The sequence below is a fragment of the Zerene cesonia genome, chromosome 2 (genome assembly GCF_012273895.1).
Source record: "Zerene cesonia ecotype Mississippi chromosome 2, Zerene_cesonia_1.1, whole genome shotgun sequence".
In the NCBI taxonomy this organism is placed as follows: Eukaryota; Metazoa; Arthropoda; class Insecta; order Lepidoptera; family Pieridae; genus Zerene; species Zerene cesonia.
Genome location: NC_052103.1, coordinates 3,125,246 through 3,138,557, shown reverse-complemented (window position 1 = coordinate 3,138,557; position 13,312 = coordinate 3,125,246). Strand labels below are relative to the sequence as shown.

The 13,312-nt window shown below is 32.5% G+C and overlaps 1 protein-coding gene across 1 annotated transcript in view; it reads left to right on the top strand.

Moving 5' to 3' along the window:
* LOC119832579 (unconventional myosin-XVIIIa) overlaps positions 1–13,312 on the top strand; it is a 140,626-nt gene that overhangs the window by 1,034 nt on the left and 126,280 nt on the right. The gene's annotated exons all lie outside the window — the stretch shown is intronic.

The window sequence follows — 13,312 nt, the reverse complement described above, 5'->3', positions numbered from 1 at the left end:
CCAAAATTTATCAGAAGTTAAGATTAACTTAGTAAAGAGATTTAAGGATTAAAATATGTTATTTGGTTATATGTAAAATATCTATGTTCACAAGGAAATAAATTTCAACAAGCATATGTAACATTGAATAATAGTTGTCTTTCATTATAATATCATCCATATTGTTATTGAGTGTATTTGTTATGAACATAATTAGTATAATAAGGTCACATTTGTGGAATGGATTAGTGAATGTTGGCACAATATCTTCTTAATTGCTTAGTCATTTTGTTTCCTTGTTGAATATCATAATTGTAAGGGGAAGTATATTAATATTCTAATGTCCTTGAATATTGGCAACCATTAACATTAAGTATTCAGTTTTGTAAAATATTGCATCTCCTTATAGAGAAATACTATCTGTAGACACGGAAGAATGTATAATTGTTTAAATGTATATAGTATAGTATTTCATGATAAATTTTGCTTCCTGAAAGCATACTAGTGGATTGCTCAGAAGCGATCTCCTCACTCTCTCCTCAGTTGAATCACTTCTGACCATGAGCTATTTCAAGAACCGTTGTGAAGGTGTTGCCGGCAAACAATTAATTTTGAAATATAATTAACATTACATAATTTTTATGAACAGTAAGGATGCAGTGAAGTTGTGCATAATTAGGACAGGATTAATTTGGTCAAAATATTATTATTAATAGGTCATGTAATAAATTTAAAATCTTGTCAGTTGTTACTCTGGCTAATTCATATGTAGATTGGTATATCAATTCTTAATGGATTACAAAATACACGAGTCTGCTATTTATGTAATTGAAATTTAAAGATTTTGTTAATAAATGTTGAGGGGCGGTGGTGATAACCATCAAGTGCTCTTAATAAATAAGTTATAGTTTTAACATATTACATTGCATACAAATACGATAATGTTTTGCCTGCCCAGAGGTGGCTGTCCTGTCTGTCTGCACAATAGAAAATAGGGCAATAGAAAAAAAGTATGCCTTAAAATCTATCAGCTGCGACGTGAATGAAACAAACATCAATTTTATTGTATTTAATGTATTAGTTAGGATATGTAGAGGAAATCGTAACTATTTCCTTATTATTAATATTTCTGATTGATTACCTACAAAACACTTTGAGGTTTCTAAATTAATATCGATCTCTAGAACCTTCTGGAAATCTATAATATTTTGTGATGTGTTTCTCTATTTAAAACGGAATGAAATTTGAGTTTTTCCCTTACGGCGAATTATATTATCTATTATATGAACTTATGAAGGTACCTAACAACGGTATATGTAATTAAGCTTCCTTATATTAAGTCTATTTGTGTGCATTACATAGTAAGTCGACCCTTTTTTATTCGCGCAAGGAAAAGTTCTTATGACTCAATGTAACTTATTCAAATTTAGTGGAAGGTGTGACTGTATCCGTTTCCGTTCATTATGAATACTCAAATAAATGTATTAGCATCATGATCATACTTTTTCGCCCGCGGCTTCGTCCGCGTAGTAAAACAAAAACATATATTGTCTTAAGGTTTTATTCCATTCTCATCGGAATTCCGAAATAAAAACTATCCTAGAATCTTTTTCGGGTCTCAAGCAATCTTTGCACCAAATTTCGTCCATATCAGTGTTTTAGGCGTGAAATCCAGACAGACAGAGAGATAGAGTTATTTTTCACATTTATAATAGTAGAGAATCATAAGATTCTTTTTGCATCTATAAATGGATTGTGTCGGTAAATATTTATCGACAGAATTTTATGAAATGCGCAAATAATCTATAACAATTTGTCTGTTTGTCTGGCGTAGGATTTTGAGTTAAATGCTTGTCGTCTGAAACTATTCAAATATAATTTAAACTCGAAACCCACGCGGCACGCATGTCATAACATAAACCCATCTCGTAACATTCGTTTTGTAGATGCATATGCATTTGACGTCATATAACATTAATAAAGATCGCTAATAGATAATTTAACGTATGTACATTTATTAACTTCAAATAGAAATTCTGATTCATCAACAAAAAGTGAAAGCATTATTCTAATCTTTAAAGGTGCCTTGATAATGCGTAGTATCTATTGGTATGTGTAAAACGAGTCAAGCCGTTGTGTAAACGATTGCCTGTTCTACACTCACACATACAAGAACGGTATCTTGATTTTTACAACAATATTACCGTGCTTACTCCAGTTAGGTATTTACGATGTCGCAAAACGCACATTATTGTGTACTACATATATATAAATCACGCGATGTTTTCATCGAAGCGAACGTAACAGTTAGGCAATTTCGATCTGAAAAGCGTGGACAATGTAAAAGCCAGCATCTCGTAACTCGGCGGCGTTCGACAATTTACTATTTGATAATGTCGCATTGCAGCACTCGGGTTGAATAAGCCGCTTTCAAGTGGCAGTATTCCTGCTATATGTGATTCCAAGTTCCCTAACTGGGCTTGGGGGATGATTCGTATGTTCTATGTAATACTAAAGACCTGTCTCGTTTTACAGTCGCACAATTAAATGTAGGGACATTACTTAAATATATGCTCCTAAATATGCATAAAATAACAACATGCATAATCTCTTTTTTATAATCTTATACCTTTAAACGAGCAATATATATAATTGGAATCTCGGAATCGGCTCTAACGATTTTCATGAAATTTAGTATTAGAGGGTTTCGGGGGCGATAAATCGATCTACTATTTTGCTTCGTAGATAGCTGGACAGCTGAAATAACACATAGGCACTTTTTATACCGATATTCCTACGGGATACGGACTTACGCGGTTTCAACCGCGGGTCACAGCTAGTCTTAATTTATATAAATAGCGTGTCACGTTGTTTATTCGCGATGTACTCCTAAACTGCTTAACCGATTTTAAACAAATTAGCAAACCATGTGCAGTTTGATTCAACTTAAAATGGGCTACATTTTATCTATATTTATATCATCTATCTATATCAGCTATTATTTATATTTCGGGCGGAGCCGAATTATATGGAAGTATAATTGTTGCAAATAATTAAAATCTATTTATTGCGTAGCTACATCATAAGTAGCTTTAAATATTGGAAACTCGTATGTTGTAAATTAACTCGCCAGATAAGCCACTTTTTCCCTAATAGAACGTTAATTGTGATCCCGTGTAATTAACTAAAAACGTGGCTTGCTGTAATAGATATATGTAGTATAAAAGTAATTTTTTTATTTGTTCTGAGTTGGTTATACTTTCCAATATTAAAAGTGTACAACATAAAATTATATAAGACAGAGAATAATTATTTTCATGAAATTGCCAACGTCCTATTTCTGAAGTGGGTTAAAAACAAAACTCTGTCGCCTAAGAAATTTTTAATAATTTAAGTGTTTGTATGATGCTTATTTTAAAAACGCTTTATAACCGCATTGCATGCTTTAAGAAAATTAAGTATTTAAAATGAACTACTTACTCTAATATTATAAATAGCTTCTGATTGTCACGCAACTTTTAATTTTAGGTATATATCAATATATCATCATAAACTATAAAGACGACAAATACAGTTAGGGAAAACTATGTAAAATATGTTAAGAATTATAGCGTTATTATCGAAATATTGTAAAGCGACAGACAGCTATTAAGCTAATAAATCGCTATTAGTATTAAACTTTACGATAATTTTCCTTTATTTTATAAAATGCTAAATATTTCATTCCCTTGGGATAAAACAGGAATCTTGATATCCGGGCGGATCCGGTACGAGCATCTAGTAAATAAACTATGAATTACTTGAAAAATTTCATGTAGAACTTATTAATTTGGCACGATCGTTCGACCGTAGTAGGCCCTTATTTGATGAGCAATTTTTGAATTTTCCTACTATGACTACAAAAACTAGTATCCTGTAACGAGAATAATAAGTTACACGAATTTGCAGAGTACATTTAATTTTGACCTCTAAAATTTCGCATATTCAGCGCTCGCTAATTCTTTGCAGAATCAAGTTTTGAGCATATCCGTTACAATGACATAAATACCTCTTGAATCCGTTAGGTACTATGTATAAGCGTGACTTGGACGCATAAAAAATGCACAAATCTTGGCCATATATAGTAACACATTACGTAATTATTTCTCCGAGCATTTGTCCGATGTTCTATTCTAGATAGATATGGTCTGCAAGACAAATAACCATGATATTTTAATCCTTTTTCACATGTGTACAGAGCACACAATCCATTGTATGTATGAGAATAGTTATCATATAAAACTTCCTCTCTTCCGCAACAGTTGGTACTTGGTACAATGACCCCGCGCGGAAGCGCGAGTGTAGGTACCCAGCTAACGGGCTACGGTGCCCGATGGTCAGCTGCTGACGTCCTGTGACTATTGTTATATATCTATGTCACTGTTAGTATGAATATATTAGTTTTTAATCTGTCTGTTTAAATAGATCTTTTTTCTTTTCGCAAAGCAGGCAAAATTGGGAACAGTTCAAGGAATATATCACATAATCATGTTCAGATAAAATCTATTCAAACGAACAAAACTTTGCAGTATTTACGGATGTTGCAAAGTTTATTTATGCCGTTCCTAGAGTTGATCCCATGTATTTTGCTGAAACGCCAATAAGTTGTGAACTAAGATTTATGTGGGGAAACTAACAGTTGCAGTATGTCCTATGTTAATAATTCATTTTCATGAAAAATACTCTTCAGTAGAAAAGTTAGTTGGATGAGAGATATATTTAGTAAATTCAAGTTAAATCCTGACTAATATCATAAACGCGGAAGGCTGATTGTTTGTTTGACTTCGCGATCGAAGCCGCAGGCGGAAAGCCAGTACTCGATAAGTAGAACTGGGTGCACGATTTAAAATCAATTTTACTACTTATTAATAAATAATTCGTATTAAAGTCTGAATGTTAATTGTATAGAATTACATCGTCTATGTCTGAATTGCGGAAGTAATAGGCAAGTGTTTAGTTGCAGACTTCCTATATTATTTTACACACGGCCGGCTGGCTGGTGTCAAGCGTGATCAGTCAGCTCTGATGAGAAAATGGCGACGCCGATAAATACAACTAAAACTAATCTATACAAACTTTTAGTACAGAACCTTACCTTGTTTACACTTTACACTACATTATCTATGAAATGAATCCTTCAATTAAGTTTTCCTTTAATTGAAATAATTCAGGCAAAAGGCCAGGTTGATTGATTCGGAGTTTTCGATGTTTAAAATAAAAAGCACTTAATTCACATACCTGATAAATCGAATTCGGTACATTATCAGGTAATATCTGATAATGTACCGAAAATAATTTGTCTTTAAATTAAATGAAAGTGGACCTAGAGCTTTTAATTTTTATACATAAATAGTCTAAGTATAAGGTAAACCTTCATCTATCTGATTGTGGGCAAGCCTATCAAGGCATATTATTCTCTTTATTAAAAGCTATCTGTTGATATAAAATTTCTTGATTATTATTATAAAAGTGAGGGTGGTGGTTTAATTTACTTATTAATAAAAAAATTGCCATAAACACTTTTCGGTATGCAAGTTATTTATAAGCATGTTAATATTTATTATTAGAGACATTTCGCAATAATAGGTCTCATCGTCTTCTCGTCTCTCGTCTCTCATCGTGGTCTCCTCCACTATGACTTTTATAGTTGTTTATATTTGAATTGATTGACACCTAAAGGAAAAGGTCAAAGAACTTTTAACAAAAAAAAAAAAACGATGTACACGTTATTACTTGTTTGTCAAATATGTACTTAGTTGAACATTATTGAAATTCAACGCGACAACTGCGAGGTGTCAAAGACAGTTTTATGCATTGTGATTAGAATTAAACATGAGTTGCGTTGACGCTGACTGAATTTACGACACATTTGCAACATACCACGGCGGGCTTGCGAGAAAACTTTGTGTGTCACTTGGTAATCTACATAGTGGCCTGTTTTTGTTGATGCTTTACGTAGATTAAACTAGATGTGTACTGATCACTGATCGATAGACAGCTGGCGATACAAAATAATACAGTAGTTAATTATGGAACATTGTACTTACAACTAGTGCTCTATATATAGGGAAATATGCCTCTTAGCATTTCTTTAAAATTAGTCAATTGACTCAGCAATAGTTCTATTAAACTAAATAGAACTTAAATATTTAAGAATTTATAATGTACACACATTTAAATTTAATTCATAGTTCGTCTTGTTACGAATATTGTCATTAAATCCATTTCAATGTGTTTTTTTGCTGTAAGGTTCTGTACCATTGGTTATAACCTTGACATCAAGCATAACAATTTCCGTAAACGATAACTAATGGCTTTGTCGGAGAGAGTTCGTTCTTTGTGCGTGATAGAGCATTGTACTTCTGTCTGACAGTATAATACCACTAGAAGGCTCTAGTATCAAGCGTGATCAGTCAGCTCTGATGAGAAATCATTCGATATTACAGGCGTAATATCGAATGATTTTTCGATTCTGGAGCTGAGTTACGATACTACTGCTTCGATTTCGCATTTGGTACCGGAACAAAAAACTGTATGAAATAGAAGAAACAATACAAAGAACATTAACTCGTTTTGTTAAAACAAATTTTATTATAAACACAAAATAAATCATCGAAAACCAATTAAACAGCCATCTATTAGGTTTTAATTAATAAATATAACAAAAATAATTAACTTTATAGTAATATACGTAACCACGTAATATTTCACATTAACACAATTCGGCGTCATGGCGTCGACGAGCGCACGGACACCCACAAAGAACGCCTTCTATATGAAAAAGTCATAATGTTATTAATATAGTTACTTACTACAGCGAGCAAATTATGAAATTGTTCACCTCAACAATACCGCGTTACGATTGTTTCTTACAACCTTTCATAAGCAGGTTGTTTGCGTCAATAATAATAAGTCATTTCATCGATCTCATTACAACACGTTGGTGAATGGAGACGAATCATCTCAAGACATTGCGTAATCAGGTGTTTGAACTCGTCTCGTTAAGTGCTTGTCGAGTGAAGAGGTGCAAGGGAAATGTACTGTTAATATGTTATTGTTTGTGTTGATTGATTAATCAGATTCGAACTTGTTGTATACAAATACATTAGGAGTTTATTTGATTACAACACCGTGTTTATAAAACGGTGTAGAATAATGAATGAATGACTAGACATCTATTAACAAACATAGTGGCATTCACATTACAAAAACATTTTATTACCTCCTAAAATTTATATACTCACGATGAAAATAAAAACATTTAAGTCGATAATGTTATTATATTACATTAATTATTCGCAATGAGTGATAAACGTATTAGTCTTATTAGTAAGTGTATTTAAATAAATTTAAAATAATTAAACAGAAAACGTGTACATTTATCATTGTTGTACCACAAACGGTTGTTACAGAGCGACACGGTGGAATACAACCACAGTCACACAACTGTGTCAATAATGAATGTTAAGGTCACTTGTGAGTAGTGACTGAGTCGGCTCGTGTGGCTAGCACGATATGCGTTCGTCCCTCATTAAATCTTTTGCTGTATGAATTTTGCTTATTTAAAGCGTTAATACTTTCCTTATGTAAATTAACCGTTCGTTTATATTATTTAGGTTAATAGTTTAGTGGTTGTTAGTGTAAACAATTGTACGTTTGCTTAGTTGTTCTGATTTAGTGTTAGGTATGACTGACATATAAAAAAACAACCACGTGCCGTCACTTGCAAAAAAGCGAACTTAAAACTGAACAAACTGAATGACATTTTATATAATTTGTACTTTATATTATGGATGGATTAATTATCTAAATAATGGAACAAGTCTTATTCTTTTAAAATAAATATACTCTTAAATTTAATTATTTCGGTGCAGTAGATTTTTAAATTATTTAGGTACATATGAATTATAAACACATTGATACAAAGAACAAACATAAATCAAAGCTTGCCAGTGATTGACGCATTCTAGTTTTTAACGCGGAAAGCTTTATGAGAACGTATCTCGAACGAAAACATGTGTTTAATCCATGATTGAATAGTGAGAGTTAATGTAAGATGAAATGTTTTTGCTCTTAACTCGTATTGCCAAACGTGGAAGCGAGGTAATTACCGCAGGTCGATGTGTGCATTCCGAACTAGGGTTGTCACCTATAGATTGTGGAAGAGCACTACACGACTTTTTAAAGTAAATGCTAACATCGATAAACTCTAAAATATTATAACGTTAAGTGAATTTGATAAGAAATATGAACATACGAATGTCGAGTGTTTTAAATTTATCACAAACATGCCTATTCCGGAAATTATAGTTACAATTGTGAAATTATAAAACAAATAATATATTAAAATTGGTTAGTGACAGCCCTATTCAGCTTCATTGTTGCATGTCGCGTGCGCGATACTTTCGCATTGTATTCTCTCGCAGAGGGGCTGCTTTGTCTACGGGTTAGAACCTAAGATTGAAAATAGAAATGCTACTCGTCATTATTGTGACGTGGCTAAATGTACCAATCGATATACGAAATGGCAGGCCTCTGTATTGATTTACCATTGACAACTAATGACTTATTAGGGATGTCACACACAGCTTTATGTATGACCCTCAAAAATGTATATATCCAATATGTAGATACATTTTATAAACGGGTATGTGTAGTGTTCGATTTAGAGGTTATCTAGTGTTGACTTCATAATTTATTTCCACTTTTAAAGAAGTAACACTCAATATCTTTAAGCTTTTGATAGTATTAACTATAGCCGCCAAGCTCAAGCCAAGACAAGAAGATTCGGACTGTCAATATAAATTGTATTGGTAGCAATATAATAGATATTCATTAATAATAATCATAACAAAATAAAATGTTCTTAAATTTAACGTGTATGACATATGTATGATATACGATTAATCGAATTACAAGAACCGGCTGATAATTGTAGTTGTGTTGTGATCATAAAAGCGTACACCGATACAGTTTTTTCTGCGGTGCCGTGCAATGACTCACGGGCTATTTATATTGTGTCCAATTTATATCGGAAGATCAAATGAATAGTGGTTTTATTTTTAAAGGAATTTACTACACATTCGCTGTCGAGTAATTTAAGAGCTGATTAATTATTGAAAGATCTGTAGTACCTAGTTGTATTTTAAATATTTATAGTACTTATTCTATTTCGATTTTATATATTGTCGTTTCATTTTTCAAACAAACTTTTCAGACAAACTTCATGAGACAGAAGGCATCTTATCAAACGATTACTTTCCAAATAAAGATTTTATAGTAAACATTTACTTATATTTCTGCATATTGAACAGTGTTTAGACATATGTTGTCTAAACACTGTCGCAAATCTAGTAACATCTTACGAGATAATATCTTTCCTCAAAATATGCGTTAGGAACAGAAAGTAGTAGCAGTGGTAAGTTTTCATAACATTATTGGTATGTCGATCATCGTTTCTTTTCAATTGTTTTAATTACGCAATCCTATATAGCTTCTTATTAACGTTTAGTTGAGGGCCGCTAGTGCATTGACGTCTGCAATGGGCGCCATATGATTCTATGACGTCATCACTGTCCTGCTTTATTAATTCACATTGTACTTAATTGGCTTGTTACCGGCATATTTATTACAACGGCGCTTGTTTAATAATACGCCACACTTAACTCAGTTAGTTGGGAAACTTTATAGTTGGGAAATGAGAAATTATTATACTACACTTTCTCCTGCTTTTAATTAAAGGAGAGATATAATATTAAAAGGTACCTAAGTATTCAGAATTGTTACAATACAATGAACACTATCTCAATCCGTTATCGTATTTGTAGTTCATTAGTAAAAATGTACTTAAATAAAAGCGTACAATAAAAAAAAAATTAAATTATTTGAAAGAAGATTTAGAATACTTAACTGCTTTTTGTACATTTTCCATTCAAGGACATACTAGGTTTTGTAGAATACACTTAAAATCTATCTACAGTATAGATATACTTACTTATATCGCTTTTTTATAAAACGACTTGTTTGAATCAACACTAACGTAATTAACCTTGCTAATAAGGCTTCATATATACATGACAATGCGACCTCCAATTGGGATCTAGGCGATTTATTAGGTTAGTCGCCTTAAACCCTTTATGTTTTTAAATGTTTATTAATACGAATTTTTGTTATCGATGGGACGGATGTACTTGTTATATAATTTCTACCGATTTTAGAAAAGAAGGATGCTATCAATTCGACTATATTGTATTTTTATGATTCTTTTTTCAGGTCGAAATTTTTATGTTTTTACAGTAAAAATGATTAAGTAAATAATTACTTATTCGTGAGACATTAAATTTTATCTAGACTATAGTAAAAGATTTTACCTTATCTTTTAAAATTTTACTTAGCATACTTATTTGTTTAGAAAAAACTCAGCATGCGCCCCTTGAAACCGTGGTTTAAGATTCGATTAAAGGCATCTATCTAGAGATACTAAAAATCTCTTTTGCTAATGTTGAATCTCATTGCCAGAATTATACATAATGTCGAATATCTCGAAAACCGAGGGACTTTTACTTATCACAAAATGTATTTTTCTGAACCACCACAACGTCCTCTACCTACAGTTACCTTATGATCTATTGTTTACCACACACCATGTATAAAACGCAAAGGCGACTGATTAACTGAGATTTATCAACGGACAATCCAATCTACTGGACCGATCGGGCTTAAATTTGCCATGCATAACTGCATTATTATGTAGGCATCTGCTACAAAAGAATTATGGTTAATTCTTGTTCTACGAGGATAAAATAGAGGACGAAGGTTTGCTTTTACTATGAAAATTTATTTTGACTAAACTTCTTACTTGAAGCTGCAAACAACAGCTAAATTATAGGATTTGAAATAAAAAGTACATATATGTCTAGATCCGATTTTGCCTGAAACAGTACCAAAAATCCATTCATTCCTCACGCACCCACGCGGTCATAATTTTGTGGTAGGGATAGGATTCTTTGATAGTTTAATTAGTATTGATAGTATAGTATAAAATCATAGTTATTTTCAATATTAAATCTGAGTACATACTTAGTAATATTTTAGATGATTGATTTTATCGATCGATATTCTTTCATAGAAGTAATCGTTTAGCTTCTACAGTATTAATTCAGCTATGAGCTGTGACCTACAGCATTACGATATTACGAAAACTGGTTTCAACAATTGAAAGGTTACGAGGTCTCTCTAATGTCGGGAGTTGGTGCGTCACTATCTCCAATTCACTAATAAATCTGTTTGGTTCATTAATATATGATAATAAGCTATCGATCAAAGCATTGTTCAATGAGTGAATGGATTAATTTTCCCATTCAATAAATTGGAAGGTCTTTTGATGTGGACATAGATCAAATTAATTACGGGTATCTAGAGGATAATGGGATTTTTAGTTTATAGGAGCATAATTTTGAAGCGTTTGCACCAAATCGGACAGTTCTTTTTAAATATTAGCTGTTAGCTGTTCTTCTCATAATGGTATTGAGTTCTAATAGTATTAGCAGTAGACCTAAAATATAGTAGAACAATGTTTTCCATAGAGCCAGAATGCAGCTAGTGCAGCTAGTGCAGTATGAATATATAGTAGGTACCTTCTGAAGCAAAACAATATCTTTAAAATACACTCGTGACTCTAATCTTAGATGTGTCAAATTAATTACGTTACAAGCGGTTCTCGTCATCAAATGCGGTAGGCGTCATCAAGTCTGGATCGTGAGGTATTCGGGTCGATGCCCACTGACACATTATCATACTGGACACGTTTGTCGTAAAGAATTTTTACATATCTTATAGTTTAAGTCATGTGTAGGCTTTGTGTTATGTTTTGAAGAAAGGCCAATGACTGGCGATTTGCGATGATTCGGTTAACGGGTTGACAGTAAAAAAGAAAGTTTATCCATATTATTCATTCCATAAATTTTTTATTTTTTTTTATGAATTTTTACAAGCTACGTTCAATTTGATTTGAAAATAAGACAAGGATAATAAATGATTATTTACAGTGTAAATCAATTTTCTTAGTGTGTCTGTCTTTTAAGCCCCGCTCCGTTTAAAAAAGGATTAGTTTCAGTCCAGCTTAGTTTGGTAATTCAAGCTAACGAAGCCCTGCTTTTTATACTCTTTTTGAACTCGTTAAGACTTTTATCAGAACTAAAAAAAGATCTACAAAAATTCATTCAACCACTTTTTGGCCCCTTCAACTTTTTACCGCTGTAATGATTTATTCGCAAACACGAGTCCTTTACAAAAAGTAATGATCAACTTTTGGACGCTTGCCAATACGAAACGTGCCATAAAGATTGGCCGGCAGCTAAAAAATGGCACATTGTATGCTTCAGAAGAAGATTGCTAAATAGAGAGCCTTTTGTCAGCGCACAATAAAGCATACACCACCGCTTGGTTTGACAAAGACAGAAAGTGATAGGTATATTTGTGTGATCAAATTGTATTTGAACCTCAGCGCATAAACACTGCATGTTACCTCTTCACCTCACGTTGCACAATAGCTTTACGTTGATATGCATTCAGGCGGCTGTTTAATTCAGAGCACATAATATAGTAGAATGCGAGGACTGTTACTTCGGATAGAGCCGTATCATTTCTAGCTACTAACGGTATGGTTATTGTCAGCGTGGAACGTACAGCGTATCCAGTGAATAATGGATTACAGTTGTACTGTCCAATGTTATAGTATGTCATTGTTGGCCTATTAGTAGGTAGATATCTTTTGTGTAACGCTTATCGATGGAAATTTCAAAAATTTATTGAATTTTTCCACTTACCGTCTTAAATCTGATGCAAAAGAATTAAATATATTTCGAATTTGATTCCTTTTTATAATATGACTGTTTTATGTTCAATGTCATGACATACATATATGCACCATCTACCTTTTTGAATCTTTCATTTTCGTATGTCTCAAGGTTTCGTTGAAAAAATCGCTTCAAAGCGATAAGACCGCCAATTGTACGTCTAATGCTTTGTGCGTGTTATTTTTTCCTATGTGTGCATTGTATAATAAATAATGAAATAAACAAATATATACATTATTTGTGCAGCGGAAGAATAACCATGTTCATTACATGATTTTAATGTCTCACAGAATTTTGTATCCTACAAAAAAAATCGCAAAACGGATTGCTTCGTGCACTGGGACAAATGTAAGAGCGGATGCGACATAAATAAAACCTCTGCAGCCGCAGTAAACTTGTCAAGTTATGAGTTACCGTAAATGAGAGTTTTAAAAACA